The sequence below is a fragment of the Sapajus apella genome, unplaced genomic scaffold (assembly GCF_009761245.1).
Source record: "Sapajus apella isolate SASKATOON/1434 unplaced genomic scaffold, GSC_monkey_1.0 scaffold35, whole genome shotgun sequence".
NCBI lineage: Eukaryota > Metazoa > Chordata > Mammalia > Primates > Cebidae > Sapajus > Sapajus apella.
Genome location: NW_022436975.1, coordinates 20,588,825 through 20,611,039, shown reverse-complemented (window position 1 = coordinate 20,611,039; position 22,215 = coordinate 20,588,825). Strand labels below are relative to the sequence as shown.

The following is a 22,215-nucleotide window of genomic DNA, read 5'->3' as shown; positions in this document are numbered from 1 at the left end:
CAGCCTGGGTGACAGAGCAAGACTCCATCTCAAAAAAAAAAAAGTTTATTTTTTTCTTTTTCTTTTTATTTATTTGTTTATTTTTTTAAAGACAGGGTTTCACCATGTTGGCCAGGCTGGTCTTGAACTCCCAACCTCAGGTGATCTGCCGGCCTTGGCCTCCAAAGTGCTGGGATCATAGGCGTGAGCCACTGCACTCAGGACAAATATGCTTCTTAGATCTTCCTAAACCTCCCAGCTGGAGTCACTCATTTGCGCATTCATTTAACTAATATTTTTGGGCATGTAGCATGTGTTGGGCACTGTGCTACATTGAATGTACCTGCTGGTACATACCCTGCACAACTTCTCAAATTTTGGAATCAGATGAGACACAGCCACCTTCATTTCTTGTTCCGCACTGTTTCATGTGAGGTTTTTTTTTTTTTTTTTTTTTTTTTGAGACAGGGTCTAGCTCTGTTGCCCAGGCTGGAGTGCAGGGGCACCATCTCGGCTCACTGCAGCCTCCACCTCCGGGTTCAAACAATTCTCATGCTTCAGCTCCTGAGTAGCTGGGATTACAGACATGTGCCACTATGCTCAGCTAATTCTTGTATTTTTAGTAGAGACAAGGTTTCGCCATGTTGGCCAGGCTGGTCTTGAGCTCCTGACCTCAAGTGAGCCACCTGCCTTGGCCTCCCAAAGTGCTGGGATTACAGGCGTGAGCCACTGTGCACGGCCTGATTTTATTTTTTTTGAGATGCAGTCTTGCTCTGTTGCCCAGGCTGGAGTGCAGCGGTGGGACCTCGGCTCACTGCAACCTCCACCTCTGTGTTCAAGCAATTCTCATGCCTCAGCTCCTGAGTAGCTGGGATTACAGGCATGTGCCACCATGCCCAGCTAGTTTTTTTTTTTTTTTTTTGTATTTTTAGTAGAGACAGGGTTTCACTATGTTGGCTAGAATGGTCTGGATCTCCTGATCTTGTGATTCGCCCACCTCAGCCTCCCAAAGTGCTGGGATTACAGGCATGAGCCACTGCACCCTGCCTGATTTTTTTTTTAATATCAAAGCAAAAAATCTATCTTTGAAAAGGTATGACATCACTGAAATGAATGTAGCTATCTAACGTTGAAATTGTGAAATGCCTCAAGTTAGCAGTTTGCCTAGTGTCTGACAGATATCAAATGCCTTCAGAAAACCTTAAATATTCTGTTCACTATGGTGCCACAGAATGTCTATAACGTTCCAGAACATAATCAGTTCTTTAGGGATCCTTGTTCATATAGGATTACTGATTCCCTAAATGAGCGCAAACTGCCATTATCCTTAGACTTATTCAATTAGTTCAATTAGGATGCTTGAAAGGTAAACCCCTGAACTCATCTTTTATTTATTTATTTTTTTCTTTTGAGACAGGGTCCCACTCTGTCACCCAGCCTGGATTGCAGTGGTGCAATCTTGCTTCACTACAACCTCAACCTCCCACGTTCAAGCAATACTCCTACCTCAGCCTCCTGAGTAGCTGGGACTACAGGGATTTTGTATTTTTTGGAGAGACAGGGTTTCTCCATGTTGCCCAGGATAATCTTGAACCTTTGAGCTCAAACAATCCTCCTACCTTGGCCTCCCAAATGGACTTTTGAAAATGCTGAATGAGGCTGGGCACGGTGGCTCACATCTGTAATCCCAGCACTTTGAGAGGCCAAGGTGGTGGGTCACCTGAGGTCAGGAGTTTGAGACCAGCCTGGCCAACATGGTGAAACCCCATCTCTACTAACAATACAAAAATTAACCAGGTGTGGTGGTGCACCCCTGTAATCCCAGCTACTGGGGAGGCCAAGGCAGGAGAATCACTTGAACCTGGGAGGCGGAGGTTGCAGTGAGCCAAGATCGAGCTGTTGTACTCCAGCCTGGGTGACAGAGTGAGACTCACTCTAGAGGAGAAAAAAAAAAAAAAAAAGAAAATGCTAAATGATTTTTAAACTTCAGGATGTCATTAAGTTTCAGATGATTTTTTTCCCTTTTCTTCAAGCTCTTAATACACTAGGAGAAATGAAACTTCAAATATTGGAGAAGGTTTTTTTTGAATTTGGCAGTCTGATAGGCATATGATAATAAAATGAAATAATATTGAAAAATTAACATGGGTACCTTTTTTTTAAGGTCTTCAGTCTTTACTGCCTTTGTCCCAGTAAAGGAACCTTAGTCATTGAAAACCACATTACACAGACTTGACAGACAGAATGTAAACATGTGCAGCCACTTACCTTATGTAGCTCAGCACATACAGAAGCTGCTGTTCCCGGCAGGGAACGGCTTCCCCCAGGTCAGGCAAGCCAAGCGCATGCCCCCTAAGTGGGTTTGGAGGTGAGTTGAACTTGCGGGCCTGTACGGCCAGGCTGTCTGTGGTGGCTTGGGGTTCGCTGTTGAGTCAGCCCAAGAAGGATTCCCAATGCTACTCTTGGGAAGGGTAAGTTGGGTAAAGTTGGGAGTGGCCTGAAGATCCGGTCTTTCCGGTAGGAGAGGGCTGCACAGAGGCTCTCCCTGAGTCTGGGGGATGATATAAACTCAGGCTGTGCAAAATGGGGCAGCTTCGGCTCTGTGGCGAGAACTCCTCCTTGTAGTGTCCTTCGGGAGACTCCAGAGGTGGTCTGGTGCGCTAGGTCCTCCTCCCACTGCGGGGCTTGCTCTCTGGCCTTCGGGGTGGCCAAGGCCAGCTTCGAGTTTCCTTGTCTCCCCTTCCTCACTATTCTCTGAGCCCCGGTTTCTCCTTCTCCAGTAAGCCAACCTTGTTCCCACCTCAGTCTCTTTGCAGTTGCTTTTGCTATAAGCTTCTGCTTTCCAAATTTATTTTTCTATTTTTTCCATATTTATTTATTTATTATTTTTTGAGACAGAGTCTCACTCTGTTGCCCACGCTGCAGTGCAATGGCGCAGTCTCTGCTCTCTGCAGCCTTCACCCCTCAGGTTCAAGCAATTCTCCTGCCTCAGCAATCCCTCTCTCCCTGAGTAGTTGGGATCACAGGTGTGTGCCACCACACCCGGCTAATTTTTTTTTATATTATTAGTAGAGACAGGGTTTCACTATGTTGGCCAGGCAGGTCTTGACCTCCTGACCTCAGGTGATCCACCTGCCTTGGCCTCCCAAAATGCTGAGATTATAGGCGTGAGCCATTGCACCCAGCCTATTTATTTTAACTGACAAATAGTAATTATGTATATTATGGGGTACAATGTGATATTTTGATCTATGTACACATTGTAGAAAAATTCAGTCAAGTTAATTAACACGTCCGTTACCTTACCAGCTTATCTTTTTTTTTTTTTCTTGTGGTGAGCATGTTAATTTTAGCCACTGTTTTTTTTTTGGGGACCAAGTCTCACTCTGTTGCCAAGGCTGGAGTGCAGTGGTGTGATCTCAGCTCACTGCAACTTCCGCCTCCCAGGTTCAAGTGATTCTTCTGCGTCAGCCTCCTAGTAGCTTGGATTATAGGTACATGACACAAAGCCTGGCTACTTTTTTGTATTTTTAGTAGAGATGGGGTTTTGCCATGCTGGCCAGGCTGGTCTCGAGCTCCTGACCTCAAGTGATCCACCCACCTTGGTCTCCCAAAGTGCTGGGATTACAGGCATGAGCCACCGCGCCCAGCCTCAGCATTTGTTAATAGAAGGAAATAGTATAAAGTTTATCTGCCTACTGACTTGAATGGTAGTATCACTCATTTTTACTTATAGGGATAATTATTAGCAATTGGATTTTTTGTTGAAAATAGCCTATTTCCCCCTTCTCATTAAAATAAATAAATATGTGCTTATGCGTGCATGAATGTATATATACTTGTATACCTCCCCCTCTGAAAGATAACCTAGCAACATATCTAAGATTTTCCTAAAATCTCCAGTTTAGATTAACTGCAACATATGAATAAACAGATGACAGAGACTGCCAAGTCCTAGGTCATGGATGAGTGATTTTATTTTATTTTTTTGAGATGGAGTGTCTCTCTGTAGCCCAGGATGGAGTACAGTGGCTCAATCTTGGCTCACTGCCACCTGAGTCTCCTGGGTCCCTGTTCAAGCAGTTCTCCTGCCTCAGCCTCCTGAGTAGCTGGGATTACAGGCATGTGCCACCCTGCTCAGCTACTTTGTTTTTTTTTGTGTTTTTAGTAGAGATGGGGTTTCACCAGGTTGGACAGGCTGGTCTTGAACTGTTGACCTTGTGATCCTCCTGCCTTGGCCTCCCAAAGTGCTGAGATTACAGGTGTAAACCACCAAGAATGGTCAGGTCGTGATTTTCTTTTCTTTTCCTTTCTTTTTTTTTTTTTTTTTTTTTTTTTTTTGAGACAGAGTCTTGCTCTGTCACCTAGGCTTGAGTGCAGTGGCATGATCTCGGCTCACTGTAACTTCTGCCTCCCAGGTTCAAGTGATTCTTGTTCCTCAGCCCCCTAAATAGCTGGGATTACAGGTGCATGCTACCACACCTGGCTGATATTTGTATTTTTAGTAGAGATGGGGCTTCACCATGTTGGCCAAGCTGGTTTTGAACTGCTGGCCTCAAATGATCCACCCCTTTTGGCCTCCCAAGGTGCTGGGATTACAGGTGTGAGCCATCATGCCTGGCCATGGATAAGTGGCTTTCAAATTGTGTTCTAAGAAACCCTGGAGATTGATGAAGCCCAGTTAGGGGAAGGAGATGTGGGGGTGAGGGGTGAGGATAAAGAGGAGAAAAGGAAACAGATTAATTGGCAGGAGGATTCAAGCTCTCCCGCCTCTCTTACAACTAGATTAAATCTTGCTCCGTTTTACATATTTGGATACCAGTAAAATTTTGTTTGTATATTGAGTTCAGAAGCTCAAAAAACATTTGCATTACTGCCATAAAACCTGGATCTGCAGATTGTGGCCCGTGGGCCAAATGTGGCTGAGTGCAGTTTGTCTTTGTAAGCCTATGAGCTAGGAACAGTTTTTACATTTTTAAGAGAGAGAGATCATACATGACCTGCAAAGCCTAAAAATAGTTACTGTAAAAAATCTCGCTAAATACACGGTAAAGAAGTACTTAGATAAAGCATATGCATTGCTTAGGATTAGATTCAGCTACAAATAAAGGAGATCCCCAAATATCAGCAGTTTGGGAAAATATAAGCTTATTTCTGAGTCAAGCATTGAAAGGTCTTTAGTGTTACAAAATACCATGGGTCAGAGTTCTAGGCTTCACTTCTCTGTGGCTCTAGCATGGATTCCTTTCGTTCTCTGGGTCACCGCTTGGTATACAAGATGGTTGTTGGAGCTCCAGGCCTTTTGTTTTCATTCCAACCAACAGGAAGAATGAAGCAGGGAAGAAAATGAAGCATTCTACTTGTATTTTTTTTCTTTTTTTTTGAGACAAGATCTTTCTGTTTCTTTCTTTTTTTTTTTTTTTTTTGAGACAGAGTTTCGCTCTTATTACCCAGGCTGGAGTGCAATGGCGCGATCTCGGCTCACCGCAACCTCTGTCTCCTGGGTTCAAGCAATTCTTCTGCCTCAGCCTCCCGAGTAGCTGGAACTACAGGCGTGCGCCACCATGCCCAGCTAATTTTTGTATTTTTAGTAGAGACGGGGTTTCACCATGTTGACCAGGATGGTCTCGATCTCTTGACCTCGTGATCCACCCGCCTCGGCCTCCCAAAGTGCTGGGATTACAGGCTTGAGCCACGGCGCCCGGCCGGATCTTTCTGTTTCTTAGGTTGGAGTGCAGTGGTGTGATCGTGGCTTACTGCACCCTTGAGTTTCTGGGATCAAGTGATCCTTCATCCTCAGCCTCCCAAGTAGCTAGGACTACAGGCATGTGCCACCACATCTAAATAATTAAATTTTTCTTTTCTTTTTTTTTTGTAAAGATGAGGCTTTGCTCTGTGTTACCCAGGCTGATGTTGAATATCTGGGAAGCAGTCCTTCCATCCTTTCCTCCCAATGTGATGGGATTGGCCCCTACTTCTACTTTTTTGAATTTTTGCTTTCTTTTTCTTTTGTAGAGACTGGGTTTCACCATACTGGCCAGGCTGGTCTTGAACTCCTGACCTCAGGTGATCCACCTGCCTTGACCTCTGAAAGTGCTGGGATTACAGGTGTGAGCCACCGACGCCTGGCCTTCTGATTTTATCCCTTTGGGCAGAGGTTAATTATATGGTTACATCTAGCTTCAAGGGAGGCTGGGAAATATAGCCTTGATTCTGGGCATTCCTGTGGCCTGCCAAAAATTTGGCAATCAATTATAAGGTAGAAGTGGAGATTGGATATTAGTGTCTCTATTATAGTAGAGACCGTCAACTCATTAGCTAATTTATTTGTTCAGCCTCCTTCCCTGTGCCAGGCACCCTGTTAAACACTGAGAATATAAATTGGATACAACACGGTACATTTCCTGGATGAATTCAAAGTCTAGGAATCTTCTCATATTTTGAATGTCTCCTAAGGGCTTTTCCAACCTCTTTGATCTTGATTCATTGCAACCCAATGTTAGCTTTTTTTTTTTTTTTAAAGTGGCTTGCCTAGAACTGCATGTTTTTGACCACTGTCAACTGTGCATTCAGACTGCATCTTTTACCTTAAAAAAAAAAAAAGTTTAAGAGCTCTAATGCACAGGGTCTGAGCAATGAACATGGAGTTCTTTGTTCTTCTGCTATCACTATAAGGATGTTTGAATTATTCTGTAGGTATCCATCATTCTGGAAGTAACATTGATATATCCACCTTGGTCCTGTACTGAGAAGCAAAGCAAAAAGTCCTGAAGAGGATTAAATGGGGCCCTTTATTTTTAACTTTATACAAATTTGCATTAGACCAGCATTCATTAAATGAGTGAAAATGCTGCATACTCAGTGATGGTAGGATGCGTTTATAAATGGGTTAATCTCTGAGTCAGATGAGGGATTTTCTGGGAATCTTTTGCCAAAACCTCTCAAGCTCAAATGTATGTTGAGTAAGTTAGGGCTTTTATCCTTTTCTAGGCTGACTCATGTAATTCTAAACTCTGATAACAAGGGATATTCAAGGGAGGGGGTTGTTTAAAGTGAACAAAAGTTTTTGTTTAACATGTTTCAATCATGGGTTTGATCAAACTGGGATGTTTTCTCTTATTAAAAATTCCTCAAGCCAGTGAAATATTTGGAATATCACTTATTGTTTATGAGGTTTACTTTGGTCAAATAAATACACTTCCTACTACATTCAGGCACTTTGTATTCACAAATCACTTTACCAGTAATTTTGGTTTTCAGTGATTTTTTTTCCCATTTCTTTTTTTCCTCTTGCCTTTGTTTTACTATGTCTTCAGAAATGTTTTCTGCCAAAAATCAGGTCAGCTCTCAGATGAGAGGTGAGGGAGTTGGGAAGACGAGACATAATTAAACTCTATACGCTAATGCCAACTCAGTGACACTTTGACAACTGCCCAATTTAATCTCAGAAGTATCATGTGTTCTTCAAAGTGGCTAATGTATTTTGGAAGGCAAGCATATCAGGACATTGAAAAAAAAAACTAATTTAAAACATACTTAGGCTAGTCTTGTCATGCTCTGTCCCCCAGGCTGGAGTGCAGTAGCATGACCTCAGCTCACTGCAACCTCCGCCTCTTGGGTTCAAGCAGTTCTCCTGCCTCAGGCTCCCGAGTAGCTGGGACTACAGACTTGGGCCACTATGCCAGGCTAATTTTTATATTTTTAGTAGAGAGGGGATTTCATTATGTTGGCCAGCCTGATCCCTGAACTCCTGACCTCAGGTAATCCTCCCGCCTTGGCCTCCCAAAGTGCTGGGATTACAAGCATGAGCCATGCGCCCGACCTAGACCTGTAATTTTTAACATTCGTGGTGATATGTGATATAAAAACCACAAATTGCTTATTAAATACATCTCTTTAGAAATGATTTTTAGTTTTCTGGCCGGGAGTGGTGGCTTATGCCTATAATCCCAGCACTTTGGGAGGGCTGAGTAAGGTGGATCACCTGAGGTCAGGAGTTTAAGATCAGCCTGGCCAACATGATTAAACTCCATCTCTACTAAATACAAAAAATTAGCTGGGCATGGTGGTGCACATCTGTAATCCCAGCTATTTGGGAGGCTGAGGCAGGAGAATCGCTTGAACACAGGAGGCAGAGGTTGCAGTGAGCCGAGATCATGCTACTATACTCTGTCTCAAAAAAAAAAAAAAAGATTTCTAGATTTTAAGAAATAAGAATAAAAGTAATATGAAATCATATAGAATGTTTCCATATGAAAAATCTTTTTATGATTTAGCACAAAATGGCTTTGTTAACAAAAATAATACTACATAATATTCAATTCCAAGATTTAACCCTTTGAGACCTGAATGTTTGTTTATTTCCTTTTCTCTCTCTCTTTTTTTTTTTTTTTTTGTTGGTTTTTTTTGAGACAGGGTCTCTCTCTGTCACCCAGGCTGGAGTGCAGTGGTACAATCATGGCTCACTGCAGCCTCAACTTCCTGGGCCCAGGCGATCCTCCTGCCTCAACCTCCCAAGTAGCTGGGACTACAGATGTGTGTTACCATGCCCAGGTAATGGTTTTGGATGATTTGTAGAGACAGGATCTCGATATGTTGCCCAGGCTGATCTTGAACTTCTGAGTTCAACTGATCCTCCCACTGTGGCCTCCCAAAGTTCTAGGATTATGAGAGTGAGCCACCGCTCCCAGCCTGTTTTTTTTTTTTCCCTTAGGAAAGGAATAATGTCAACCTAATTTACAGAGTCCCTGTGATCCCATACTTACTCTCTTTTGGAACACTATAAGAATATATATACAAATCTTTGATGTCTACTGTGTGGTAACCTTGTGCAGGCAAACCTGCACAGTCTTCTGCTCTGGTCGTATGTGGAGATGCTCTTGCTGGGACATGTTTGTGTAGCCTTCACAGCTATTGGCTGAAGAGCCCCTGCTCCCCAGTTACATAGGAGTCTGTGTAGTAGGGAATCTTAGTTCTGTAATAATTAGTATCACAAATGGGGAATTCTCTTCTTTTTCTCCTCTTTCTCTGTCTCCTACTTTAATTCTGTCCCCCAGGCTGGAGTTGTCTATTTTCTGGGGGATGTTAGCAGATTTTGATGCTCTATGGCTATCTATTAATTCATTAGGGCTTTCAAAAGTATGAGATTCTAGTTTATAAAATGTACTAGCTGCAGTACTTACATAAAGGTAATTTCTCCCTTATCTTCTATCTGGTTGTCTAATGCTACAATTCATATAGAAAGAGCAGGGAAAATATTTGAGTCTTTTGTCAGTTTTCAAAATAAGTTGGTTCCCTGGTATTAAACAACACTTAAAAAAAAGTATCATTGTGAACTGAGAGATATATATCCAATATATTGAATATATATACTGAATATACTGAATGCATCAAATATATTTCAATTTATTACAGTTATTTTTCTTATTGATTTTTATATTCATCTTCTTTGGCCAGTAGGAGCCTTTTCAAATTGGCTCTGTATCTTTTTGACATTACTCTAGTAATATTTGACAGCTTCCTTGCTATGTGGTAAAAGATGTTCCAAGAATAGATGTTATTTATTTCTTGCCCTAGACCTGGAATTAACATTTTTCTCCCCATGGAATGCTAGTTACTTATTGTAGATTAACATGCAATTTTAAGAATTAATGCAGAGAGCCTTGGTGTACCCTTTATCCAGTTTCCCCCAATGGTAACCTCTTACAAAATTGAAGTAAAATGTCACAACCAGGATATTGAAATCAATCCAATTAGAATGAAGATGAGTTCTATCACCAAATGAATCCTTCAGGTTTCCCTTTTATAGCAACATTTACCTTTCACCCCCTCTCTCCGCTCGTTACTGACTTTTAGCAACAACTAATCTGTTCCTTATTTTCATAATTTTTTCATTTTGAGAATGTTATAATAGAATCACACAGTTTATAACTTTGGGGTTGGATTTTATCCAATCAGTGTAATTTCCAGGAAATTCATCCAAGTTGTTACATTTATGAATAGTTTTATGTATGTATGTATGTATGTATTTTTGAGACAGAGTCTTGCTCTGTCACCCAGGCTGGAGTGCAGTGGTATGATCTCTGCTCACTGCAACCTCTGCCTCCTGGGCTCAAGTGACTCTCCTGCCTCAGCTTCCCAAGGAGGTGGGACTACGGGTGCACATCACCATGCCTGGCTAATTTTTGTAATTTTAGTAGAGATGGGGTTTCACCATGTTGGCCAGGCTGGTCTTGAACTCCTGACCTCAAGTGATCTGTCCCCTTTTGCCTCCCAGTGTGCTGGGATTATAGCGTGAGCCACTGCGCCTGGCCAATAATTTGTTCTTTTTAAATTGCTGAGTAGTAGTCCATAATATGGATGCAGTATAGTTTGTTTAACCATGCACCTGTTGAAGGACAAATGGGTTGTTTTCAGTTTTTGACTATTATGAATAAAACTGCTATGAACATTTGTGTACAGATTTTTGTGTGTACATAATTTTTCATTTTTCTGTCATAAATGTCCAAGTGTGCAATTGCTGGATCATATGGTCGTTGCTTGTTTAGCTTTACTAGAAAGTGATTGCACCATATCAGAGTCCCATCAGCAGTGTAGGAGTCTCAGCTTTAGACATTCTAATAGATGTGTAGTGATATCTTATCAAGGTTTTAATTGAATTTTTCTAATGACTAATGATGTTGAACATCTTTTTGTGTGCTTAAAAAATTTCATTTATTTATTTTTTGAGACAGAGTCTCACTCTGTCACCTGGACTGGAGTGCAGTGGTGCCATCTTGGCTCACTGCAACCTCTGCCTCCTGGGTTCAAGTAATTCTCCTGCTTCAGCTGCTGGAATAGCTGGGATTACAGGCATGTGCCACCAGGCCCAGCTTTTTGTGTTTTTAGTAGAGACAGTGTGATGGGGTTTCACTGTGTTGGCCAGGCTGGTCTCGAACTCCTGACCTCAAGTAATCTGCCCACCCTGGCATCCCAAAGTGCTGGGATTATAGGTGTGAGCCACTGTTCTTGGCCTTATGTGCTTCCCACCCCCTTCTTCTCTCTCTTTTTCTTTTTTCCATAAGCAGGTCCTCTTTGGTAAAGTGTATTTCCAAATATTTTGCCAGTTTTATTATTGGGTTGTTTGTTTTCTATTATTGAGTTTTAAGAGTTCATTACATATATTCATAAAAGTTCTTTACCAAATACATGCTTTGAAAATATTTTCTTCCAGTCATTATGTTTTTATTCTTTCTAATCAGTGTCTTTCATAGAGAAAATTTTTTTTCACCACTAAGAGTCGTACGAGAGAAGATGTTTTTATTATTGAAATGCAACTTATTGGTTTGTTTTTTATAGATTATGATTTTGGTGTTACATGTAAAAAATATTTGCTTTACCCAAGGTCATGAAGGTTTTCTCCTAAATGTCTTATAGTTTTAGATTTTATGTTTAGGTCTATTATATTAGTCTGTTCTCACATTGCTATAAAAAACTACCTGAGAGTGTGTGATTTATAAAGAAATGAAGTTTAATTGACTCACAGTTCTTCAGGCTCTACAGGAAGCATGGCTGGGGAGGTCTCAGGGAACTCACAATCACAGCGGAAGGCAGAGGGGAGGCAGACATATCTTTACATGGTGCAGCAGGAGAGAGTAAAAGGGGAGCTGCTAGACACTTTTAAACAGCCAGATCTTGTGAGAACTCACTTACTATCATAACAGCAAGGTGGAAGTCCACCTCCATGATCCAATCACCTCCCACCAGGCCCCTCCTCCGACACTGAAGATTACAATCTGAAATGAGATTTGGGTAGGGACACCGAGTCAAACCATATTATCTATGTTGTATTTTGAGTTAATTTTTGTATAGGGTACAGGTATATACAAAAGTTTATTTATTTATTTATTTTTGGGACAGGGTCTCACTTAGTTACCCAGGCTGGAGTGCAGTGGCACAATCTCATCTCACTGCAGCCTCAACCTTCTGGGCACCAGTGATCCTTCTACCTCAGCCTCCAAAGTTGCTGAGACTACATGCCTGGCTAATTTCTGTATTTTGGTTTGTAGAGATAGGGTTTTGCCATGTTGCCCAGGCTGGTCTCAAATTCCTGGGCTCAAGCAATCCACTGGCCTAGGCCTCCCAAAGTGCTGGGATTATAGGCTGCAGCCACTGCCCCTGGCCCAAAGTTTATTTTGTTGCATATGGATATCCAATTATTCCATCACCATTTGTTGAAAAGACTATCCCAGCTCTACTAAATTGTTTTTATATCTTTGTTGAAAAGCAATTGTTCATTTAAATGTATGTCTAGTTATGGACCCTCTGTTCTGTTCCATTGATTTATTTGTCTGTTGTTATACTAACACTACAAGGTCTTGATTAGTCCAATCAGATATTATACTATAGTGTATATTCTTCTTTTTCAAAGTTGTTTTGGCTATTTTAGGCTCTTGGCATTTCTATATGAGTTTTACAATCAGTTTTGTTCATCTATGTAAAAGCCTGCTAGGATTTTGATTGGGATTATATTGAATCTAAAGATCAATGTGGGGAGAATTGGCATCTTAACAATCTTGAGTCTTTGGACCCATAAACAAGTTAGATCTCCCCATTTATTTAGTTCTTCTTTATTTTATCTCTGAAATGTTTTGTAAATTTCCACTGTACAGGTAAAAATTTTGTCAGATTTATCCCCAAATACTTAATTTTTTGAGTGCTATTGTAAATGATATTGTTTTAAAATTCTAACATCCAATCACTCACTGCTAATATAATAAAATAGACTATTATAAATACATCTTGTATTTTAAAACCTTATTAAATTCACTCATTAGTTCTAGTAGTTTTTTTGGCAGTTGCATCAGATTTTCTACGTAGATGATCATTGATATGGTTTGGCCATGTCCCCACTCAAATCTCATCTTGAATTGTAATCCCCATAATTTCCGCATCTCTAGGAAGAGACCTGGTGGGAGGTGATCGGATCATGGCAGTGGTTTCTCCCACGCTATTCTTGTGACAGTGAGTTTTCACAAGATCTGATGGTTTTATAAGGGGCTCTTCTCCCTTCACTCCTCACTCTTCTCTTTCCTGGTGCCATGTGAAGAAGGTTCTTGCTTTCTCTTTGCCTTCCACCATGATTATAAGTTTGAGGCCTCCCCAGCCATGTGGAACTGTGAGTCAATTAATCCTTTTTCTTTCTTTTTTCTTTTTTTTGTTAACAATTATTTTATTAGGAGAAATTGAAGAAACACTGTTTTAACAGTTTAAAGTAATCAGCATCAAATTAAGCTTGCTTAGTCCTGTTCTCAACTAGCAGCTACTCTTCTGACCAGTCCCATGACCAAGTCCCCACATTTGTCACCAGCAGCTTAATATCTGACATAGCCACCTTTGAGTATTTACCTGGAAGCCTCTTTCTTAAATAAATTATCCAGTCTTGAGTGTTTCTTTATAGCAGCATAACAACTGACTAATACAATCATTTTGCCTGCAAATAAGACAATTTTACTTCTTCCTTTCTGATCTGGAAACTTTAAAATTTCTTTTTTTTGACCTATTTTACAGGCTAGAATTTCCAGGCAATGTTGAATAGAAATAGTGAAAGCCGACATTCTTGCCTTGCTCTGGATCTTTGGAGAAAAGTATTCAGTTTTCCAGTACGTATTAAGTGTCATGTTAGCTGCAGGGTTTTTTTTTTTGTAGATGCAGTTGCCTGTGCTGCTAGAGCCTGGGTCCTGGGGAAGCTGCCTATGCTGCAGTGACCTGCTCAGCAAGCACACCTGATCCAGGAAACAAAACACTTTCTTCCTGCAGTGTCTCGTCTATGCCCTCAACTGACAAAACTTAACATTAGTCAGCTGACAAAGAAAAAAGATATAAAGGGCCTATTCCTAATTTTGCAGGTTAGGCAAGGAAGGGCAAATAGGGAGCCAAGAGGCAATAAATTCCAAATTGGAATACTGTCTTTCAGGGATTACTATCTGTCATTACCTCATGTTCTGTATCTTGCAGACTGTTGTTTTGTGTATTTTGTCCACTGTTTGGTTGCTTTAGGCAGGTGAGTAAATCTGGTCATTGCTATCCCATCTTCACTAGAGGCAGAAGTACCCCCTGTACTACTTTTTTAAATAGTAATTTCGGCATACCATCTGTTTCCTTCTAGAACCCCGATGGATGCATATGTATTTCTCCTATATTTGTATATGTAGTAGCTAGGTTGAATGGTTTGTTTAGACTCAGGTTAAACATTTTTTTTTTTTGCAAGATTCATTTACAGGTCATGTTGTGTATCTCATATTGCCTCATATGAGGTTGTTTCACTTCTAGGCATGCTAACTTTGATCACCTGGTTAAAATGATGATCATCAGATCTTACTGTAATAAAGGGACTTTCTCCTTTACAGTTAGCAAGGAATAATACAGTGGGGTGACGCTTTGGCACCTTTTGACTGTCGTGTTGCAGAAACATTTTCACCTGATATTTTTTAGCGTGCACTAATGATCCTTGCCTGAATCAACTCTTTATTAGGGTTTGGAAAACAGTAAATTTCCAACTGTTTCATTCCTCCCACAATTACTGGCTGGCATTCTTCTGTAAAAGAGAGCTTTCCATCATCAGCTCGGGATGAAATGTTGATTCTTCTTAAAAAGATACCGTAAATGCTTATTTCTCCTCATTAATTACTAATTTTTAGGGAAATGAGTTAGTTTAATAGTTACCTACAATGATGAATGAGTTCTCTCTCCCTCCTTTTAGTGTTACTATGGCATGCATTTGATGTATCCAATATTTATAGTAAGCTATAGTTATACTTTAAGAAAATTCTTGTATCTTTCCAAATTTGGCCATGGATATGCCTCCAGTGGTGTCTGATCCTTTGCATGTGTCCCCTCAACCCTTTCGCATTAGTCTTTTGTAGCATCTTTGCTTTCTGGAATTATATACCTGTCTTGTTCATTCCTTGACCTACGCCTGGAATCACTGTTTCTTCAAGGAGTCTTGCGGAAAAGTTTTTGGAAAAGGATCTGAGTGCTAGGTGAATGTGTTAGAATTCTCCAGGGAAACAGAACCAGTAGGATATGTGTGTATGTGTGTGTGTGTGTGTGTGTGCGTGTGTGTGTGTGTGTGTATGTGTGTGTTCATTATGGGAATTGGTTTATATAATTGTGGAGGCAGAGAAGTCTCATGATCTGCCTTTGCAAACTGGAGAACCAGGAAATGAAATAGGAAATTTACTACTAGGAAGACATGCTCTAAAGAGAAGGCAAAGGTGTGGCTGGCTGAACAACATTTTGTTGAAGAGATTATATGTGTATATCTCATAGATTCAATCAGCCATCTGAGCAGAAGCCAGGAGTAGAAATGTGATTATCCAAGAAGGATCAGTGAAAAACTCTCTTATTTATTGGTAGAAATCTCTATGGCATACATAGGAGATCCACAAGATTTTTGAGAATGTTATGTAGTAGGAACATTGCCAGCTTCGATGGAAAGGGACAGAGGCTGGGCTAAATGAAAGAAAGCTGTTGGATTTCCAACATTCTACAAGCAGGAAATGAGCTGATACAGCCACTCAGCTGCAAACATGCTACTTTCAAGGAAAAGAAAGAATGACTCCAAGGATAGAGCCTTGGGCTTAGAGGGTGAAGCCACAGGCACAGGAGCAGAGGCCAGAGGAGCCATGCGTGCTGACGCCTGTAGAGCCATGAGCCACAGAAGGTTACTTTGTGGTCTTGAAAACTAATGAAACTTGTCCTTTGGGTTTCAGATTTGCTTGGGACCAATGACCCTTTTATTCTCTTCACTTTCTCCTTTTACAATGAGAATAAAAAGTGTTATCTCATGCCTGTCTCACCATTGTGTTTTGGAAAGAGATAACTTATTTTCTCATTTCACAGACCCACAGATGGGGAAGAATTTTTCCCCAGGATGGTTCCTATGCAGAGTCTCACTCAGACCTGACTTAGATACCAAGATTTGAAACTTTTGAGCTGATGAGATTTTGGACTCAGAGTTGATGCTGCTGTTGTTGAGACTTTTTTGAGGATGTTGGGATGGGGAAATGTACTTTGCAGGCAGGACAGATGTAAATTTTTGGAAGTCTGAGGATAGACTATAGTGGGTTGAATAAGCCCTCCTCAAAAGATATATTTATGTCCTAATCCCCCATACCTGTGAATGTTACCTTATTTGGAAATGAGGTCTTTGCAGATGTTCTTAAATTGAGGATCTTGAGATGATAGATTATCCTAGATTATCCAAATAGGCCCTAAATTCAGTAACAAGTGTCCTTATAAGAGTCACACAGATGACAGACAGAGAAGAGGAGAAGGCAGTGTGACCATGGTGGCAGAGATTAGAGTGATTTGGCCACAAACCATGGAGTGCTTGGAGCCACCAGTAGCTGAAAAGGAAAAAGGAACAGATTGTCCTTTTTTTTTTTTTCTTTTTTTTTTTTTTTAGGGGGGGTTTGCTCTTGTTACCCAGGATGGAGTGCAATGGCGCGATCTCGGCGCACCGCAACCTCCGCCTCCTGGGTTCAGGCAATTCTCCTGCCTCAGCCTCCTGAGTAGCTGGGATTACAGGCACGCGCCACCATGCCCAGCTAATGTTTTGTATTTTTAGTAGAGACGGGGTTTCACCATGTTGACCAGGATGGTCTCGATTTCTTGACCTCATGATCCACCCGCCTCGGCCTCCCAAAGTGCTGGGATTACAGGCGTGAGCCACCGCGCCAAGCCTCAGATTGTCCTTCTGTTTGAGCTTCTGGAGGGCGTGCAGCCCTGCTGACACTTTGATTTTAGACTTTGTATTTATTTATTTATTTTTGAGATGGGTTCTCCCTCTGTCACCCAGGCTGCAGTGAAGTGATGTGAACATGGCTTACTAAAACCTCAACCTCCTGGGTTCAAGCAGTCCTCTTGCCTCAGCCCTTCTGAGTAGCTGGGACCACAGGCATGTGCCACCACACTTAGCTAATTTTGTTTTGGGTAGAAATGAGGTCTCACTATGTTGCTGAGGCTGGCCTCAAATTCTTGGAGCAAGGAATCTTCCTGCCTCATCCTCCCAAAGTGCTGGGATTACAGGTATCAACCACCATGCTCAGCTCCTTGATTTTAGGCTTTTGGCCTTGAAAACTGAAAGAAAATAAATTTCCATTGTTTTAAGTCACCCAATGTGTGGTGATTTGTTACAGCAGCAACAGGTTTCAATTGTGTATGATGTTATTTATATAAAATGTTACAAAGCCAGTTACAAAGGTATCAATATTGTATGATGTTATTTGTTTAAAATGTCCAGAATAGCCAAATCTATAGAGACAGAAAGTAGGTAAATGGGGTAGAGAATGGGAGTGATTGCTGATCAGTAAGAGATTTTCTTTTGGGGTGATAGAAAGAGATTTTGTTATAGTGGTGATTGTTGCACAATTCTGTGACTATCAGTAAGTTTTGTTCTTTATTATTTACTTTTTTAGAGATGGGATCTTGCTGTGTTGCCCAGGCTTATCTTGAACTCTTGGCCTCAAGTGATTCTCCTGCCTCAGCCTCCTGAGTAGCTGGCTTACAGGTGCAATCCACCACACCTGGTTCTGAATTTTGTACTTTGTCTTTTGACAAAACCAGGTGGGTTGTGGAATGAATTTTGTGCTTTAAAAGGTTAATTTTTTGGTATGTGAATCATATTTTAATAAAGCTATATAAAATATTTTGGACAAGTATGGTGGTTTACACCTGTAATCTCAGTACTTTGGAAGGCTGAGGTGAGATTGCTTAAGGCCAGGAGTTCAAGACAAGCCTGGGCAACATGGTGAGACCCTATCTCTACAAAAAATATAAAAAATTAGTCTGGCATGGTGGGGCGCACCTGTGGTCCCAGCTGCTTGAGAGGCTGAGGTGGGAGAGGATCACTTGAGCCTGGGAGGTCGAGGCTGCAGTGAGCTGTGATTGTGTCACTGCACTCCAGCCTGGGTGACAGGGTAAAACCCTGTCTCAAAAAAAATATTAATCTGGTTTTCTTAACTTATTAATTTTACACTTATATGTTTTTAAATTGGAAACTAAAAAAATAAGATTAACAAATTTATTTGCTTGATCCTAGTAGACATATAAAAGGGGTAGAAAATTACAATGTCAATATTATTGCATCATTACAGCAATAAAATATGAGGTGAAGTTTTGATAATTTTTTTTCTTTTTTTTTTTTTTTTTTGAGACAGAGTTTCGCTCTTGTTACCCAGGCTGGAGTGCAATGGCACGATCTCAGCTCACCGCAACCTCTGCCTCCCGGGTTCAGGCAATTCTCCTGCCTCAGCCTCCTGAGTAGCTGGGATTACAGGCATGCGCCACCATGCCCAGCTAATTTTTTGTATTTTTAGTAGAGACGGGGTTTCACCATGTTGACCAGGATGGTCTCGATCTCTTGACCTCGTGATCCACCCGCCTTGGCCTCCCAAAGTGCTGGGATTACAGGCTTGAGCCACTGCGCCCGGCCTAGTTTTGATAATTTTTTAAGTAGTTCTTTATTTTTAGACTACATTCCACCAAAGAAGGTACTGTCCAAATAGGTGTCTAAAAATCCCTTGAAATACATGTTTGCTTTGTGTCAGTATGTTGCTCATCGGATATAGAATTAAGTTTTCTTTTTCCCAATCTTGGGATTTCTTTTCCTTTTTGATGTAATTTTATCTATTTCATGAACATCAAAACTAAAAAGGCATATTCAGAGAAGTCTTACTTCCATCTCTATCCTTCTCCTTGTTCCCCATTTTCTAACCCACATATAGCTAACTCTATTAGTATTCATTTCTGATTTATCTTTCTACAGTTTCTGGAAAAATAAGCAAAATTAAAAACACACATATATAGTATGTGTATATATATTATGTATATATAGTCTTATTTTACTTCTTTTTTTCCTTCCTCCCTCTCTTCTCTTTTCTTTCTTCCTTCATTTAAAAAAATTATGTTGAAGGCCGGGCGCGGTGGCTCAAGCCTGTAATCCCAGCACTTTGGGAGGCCAAGGCGGGTGGATCACGAGGTCAAGAGATCGAGACCATCCTGGTCAACATGGTGAAACCCCGTCTCTACTAAAAATACAAAAAATTAGCTGGGCATGGTGGTGCATGCCTGTAATCCCAGCTACTCAGGAGGCTGAGGCAGGAGAATTGCCTGAACCCAGGAAGCGGAGGTTGCGGTGAGCCGAGATCGCACCATTGCACTCCAGCCTGGGTAACAAGAGCGAGACTCCGTCTCAAAAAAAAAAAAAAAAAATTATGTTGAGTTCCCATGTCATTCAGGCTGGTCCTGAACTCCAGGGCTTAAGTGATCCTCCTGACTCAGCCTCCCAAAGTACTGGGTTTACAGGTATCAGCCATTGTGCCCAGCCTGTCTCTTTTCTTATATAAAAGATGGCATTTTATGTATACTGTTGGTATGGTTTGGCTGTGTCCCCATGCAAATCTCATCTTGAGTTGTAGTTCCACAATCCCCATGTGGGACCTGGTGGGAGGTAATTAAATCATGCAGGCAGTTTCCCCCATCCTATTCTCATGCCAGTGAGTTGGTTCTCATGAAATCTCATGGTTTTATAAGGGTCTTCCTTCTTCGCTGGGCACTCATTCTTTCCCTTCCTGCCGTCGTGTGAACAAGGACGTGTTTGCTTCCCCTTCTGCTATGATTGTAAGTTTCCTGAGGTCTCCACAGCTGTGGAGTCATTCAAACCTTTTTTCTTTATAAATTACCCAGTCTCAGTTATGTCTTTATTAGCAGCATCAGAACAGATTAATACAACTGTGGTGCATTTATTTTCTGCTTAATATATGCTGGACACTACCCTTATCAATACATAAAAATCTTACTTATTTTTTCCATAACTGCTTATACTTCATTGTGAGGGTAGTTTATTCAGTTTTTTATTGGTGAACATTTGGGTTGTTTCTAGTCTTTTGCTGTCACAAACAACTCTGCAATTACTATCCCTGTGAATGTTTCGTTTAGTATTTATGTAGATTCAGGATAGATTCCTAGAAGTGAGATTGCTGGGTCTAACGGCAAATGCTTCTTTAATTTATTCCTGTCAGCAATGTATGAGAGAGCTAGTTTTTCCCCAGCCTTATCAGCCAAATGAATTGTCAAGCTTTGGGTTTTTGCCAGCCTGACGTGTAAGAAATTGTATCTCACTGCATATTGAATTTGCATTTCTCTTATGAATTGAGGTTAAGTGTCTTTTCCACAAGTTGATAAGAAAATGACCTGTGTTTTTCCGAGATATCTTTATATTTTGTTTTTTAGAGATGGCATCTCACAATGTCACCTGGGCTGGTCTTGAGCTCCTGGCTTCAAGTGATCTTCTTGCCTCAGCCTCCTGAGTAGCTGGGACTACAGGCTGTTTATGTTTCTAGAAACTTTTTCTGTAGGTATCTTTGTCTTCTTTTTTTCCTGAAATTCTTTTTTTTTTTTTTGAGACAGAGTCTCGTTCCGTTGCCGGGAGCCAGGTTGGAATGCAACGGCGAGACCTTGGCTCACTGCAACCTCCGCCTCCCAGGTTCAAGTAATTCTCCTGCTTCAGCCTCCCGAATAGTTGGGACTACAGGCACATGCCACCACTCCCAGCTAATTTTTGTATTTTTAGTAGAGACAGGGTTTCACCATGTTGGCCAGGATGGTCTCGATCTCTTGACCTCGTGATCCACCCACCTCGGCCTCCCAAAGTGCTGGGATTACAGGCGTGAGCCACCGTGCCTGGCCTTTTTCCTGAAATTCTAAGAGCTTTTAAATATTCATTCTTTGTGATGTAGGTTGTAAATATTTCCTTGTAGATTATCATTTATCTTTTAACCTTTCCTTACTGTTTTTGAAATGGCAAAAATAATATAATAAAAATTAAAGAAAAAGTCCTATTATTCCATGGCCTCAACATAGCTATTTTGATTTTGCAAATCCCCTCCTAGATATACCTAGATTTATGTTTAGGTCTAATTAATTCTAATTACTGGTCACATCTTTTGGATTCTGCTTTTGTTACTTAAGATTAAGAGATAATCCACTTGGATGGGTCTCATTCCAACGGATTAATTTGTTGACACATGGCAATTACTTAAAATCAGTGTGCTCAGGTGTCTGGAGTCCTGATTCACTTCTGCACTTCTCAAGGTCACTGGAAATTGCAGGAGGGAGTCAAATCCTCCCCAGCACTTGGAAGGCTGAGTCAGTTCTGTGGCCAACAACAACGGGATGCCAGACTGCCATTTGGAGTTTTAGGACTAGTTAATTCCAAGGCTTTTATGTCTGTCCGCAGTCACCACCCACAAGTGCCAGCAATCAGAAGACTTGGTCCATCCTCCCGTTTCCTCATTTTAATACGGTTGCTGCTTCCAACATGTACATAGTGATCTATCTCTCTCTGTGACTGCTCTCTTCCTCCTCCCCTCTCTGAGTCTTGGCCTTTTATAAAGAACATCACATTTATAGTTGTTAATGGTATGTAGATAATTTATTAAGTGTTTAAATGTACATGATATAATTTTTCTACTGGTAGTAGAGGAGGTTAGTGTTTCTGTAGGTACCCTGACTCCCTACAACCTTGCTTTCTATATATATATATATATATATATTTGAAATGGAGTTTCAATATACATGTATATATATATATATATTTGAAATGGAGTTTTGCTCTTGTTGCCTAAGCTGGAGTGTGATGGCGGAATCTCAGCTCACCACAGCCTCTGCTTCCCGATTCTCCTGCCTCAGCCTCTCGAGGAGCTGGTATTTTCAGGTGTGCACCACCAAGCCTGGCTAATGTTTTGGATTTTTAGTAGAAACGGGGTTTCATCATGTTAGCTAGGCTGGTCTTGAACTCCTGACCTCAGGTGATCTGCCTGTCTCAGCCTCCCAAAGTGCTGGGATTACAAGCCTGAGACATTGCGCCCGGTGCTTTCAATATTTTTCTCTGATAAGAGAAGGTGACAAGATTCAGAATTCTCAATAAATAAAAACCCCAATTGTATGATTTTTTTTTAAAGCTTAAAAGCTCTTTTTGATGTATTATAAACACCTTGGGTATCTAAATAATCTGTAGAAAATACATTGAGCTTGTTTTTATCTCTTATTTTTAGAATGACAGTTACAGAAGGATTCTAACCTTATTTCAATTTGAGTGCATTTCTCATTGTCCCTTTTTTCTTCATGTTAAATAGGAGAATATATACATATATTTTGGGGGGGTTGTTTTTTTTTTTTTTTTTTTTTTTTTTT

At 40.9% G+C, this 22,215-nt stretch overlaps 2 long non-coding RNA genes across 2 annotated transcripts; one reads left to right on the top strand and one right to left on the bottom strand.

Annotated features, from left to right (window-relative positions):
• Positions 1-729: 729 nt before the first annotated feature.
• Positions 730-20,529, top strand: LOC116563400. The gene is made up of 3 exons (XR_004274386.1): positions 730-754; positions 13,632-13,637; positions 20,453-20,529. It is a non-coding gene; the product is annotated as an uncharacterized LOC116563400 (long non-coding RNA).
• LOC116563399 lies at positions 18,174-20,565 on the bottom strand. Its single transcript, XR_004274385.1, has 2 exons — positions 20,478-20,565; positions 18,174-18,221 (listed from the first exon to the last, which is right to left on the bottom strand). It is a non-coding gene; the product is annotated as an uncharacterized LOC116563399 (long non-coding RNA).
• Positions 20,566-22,215: the final 1,650 nt, after the last annotated feature.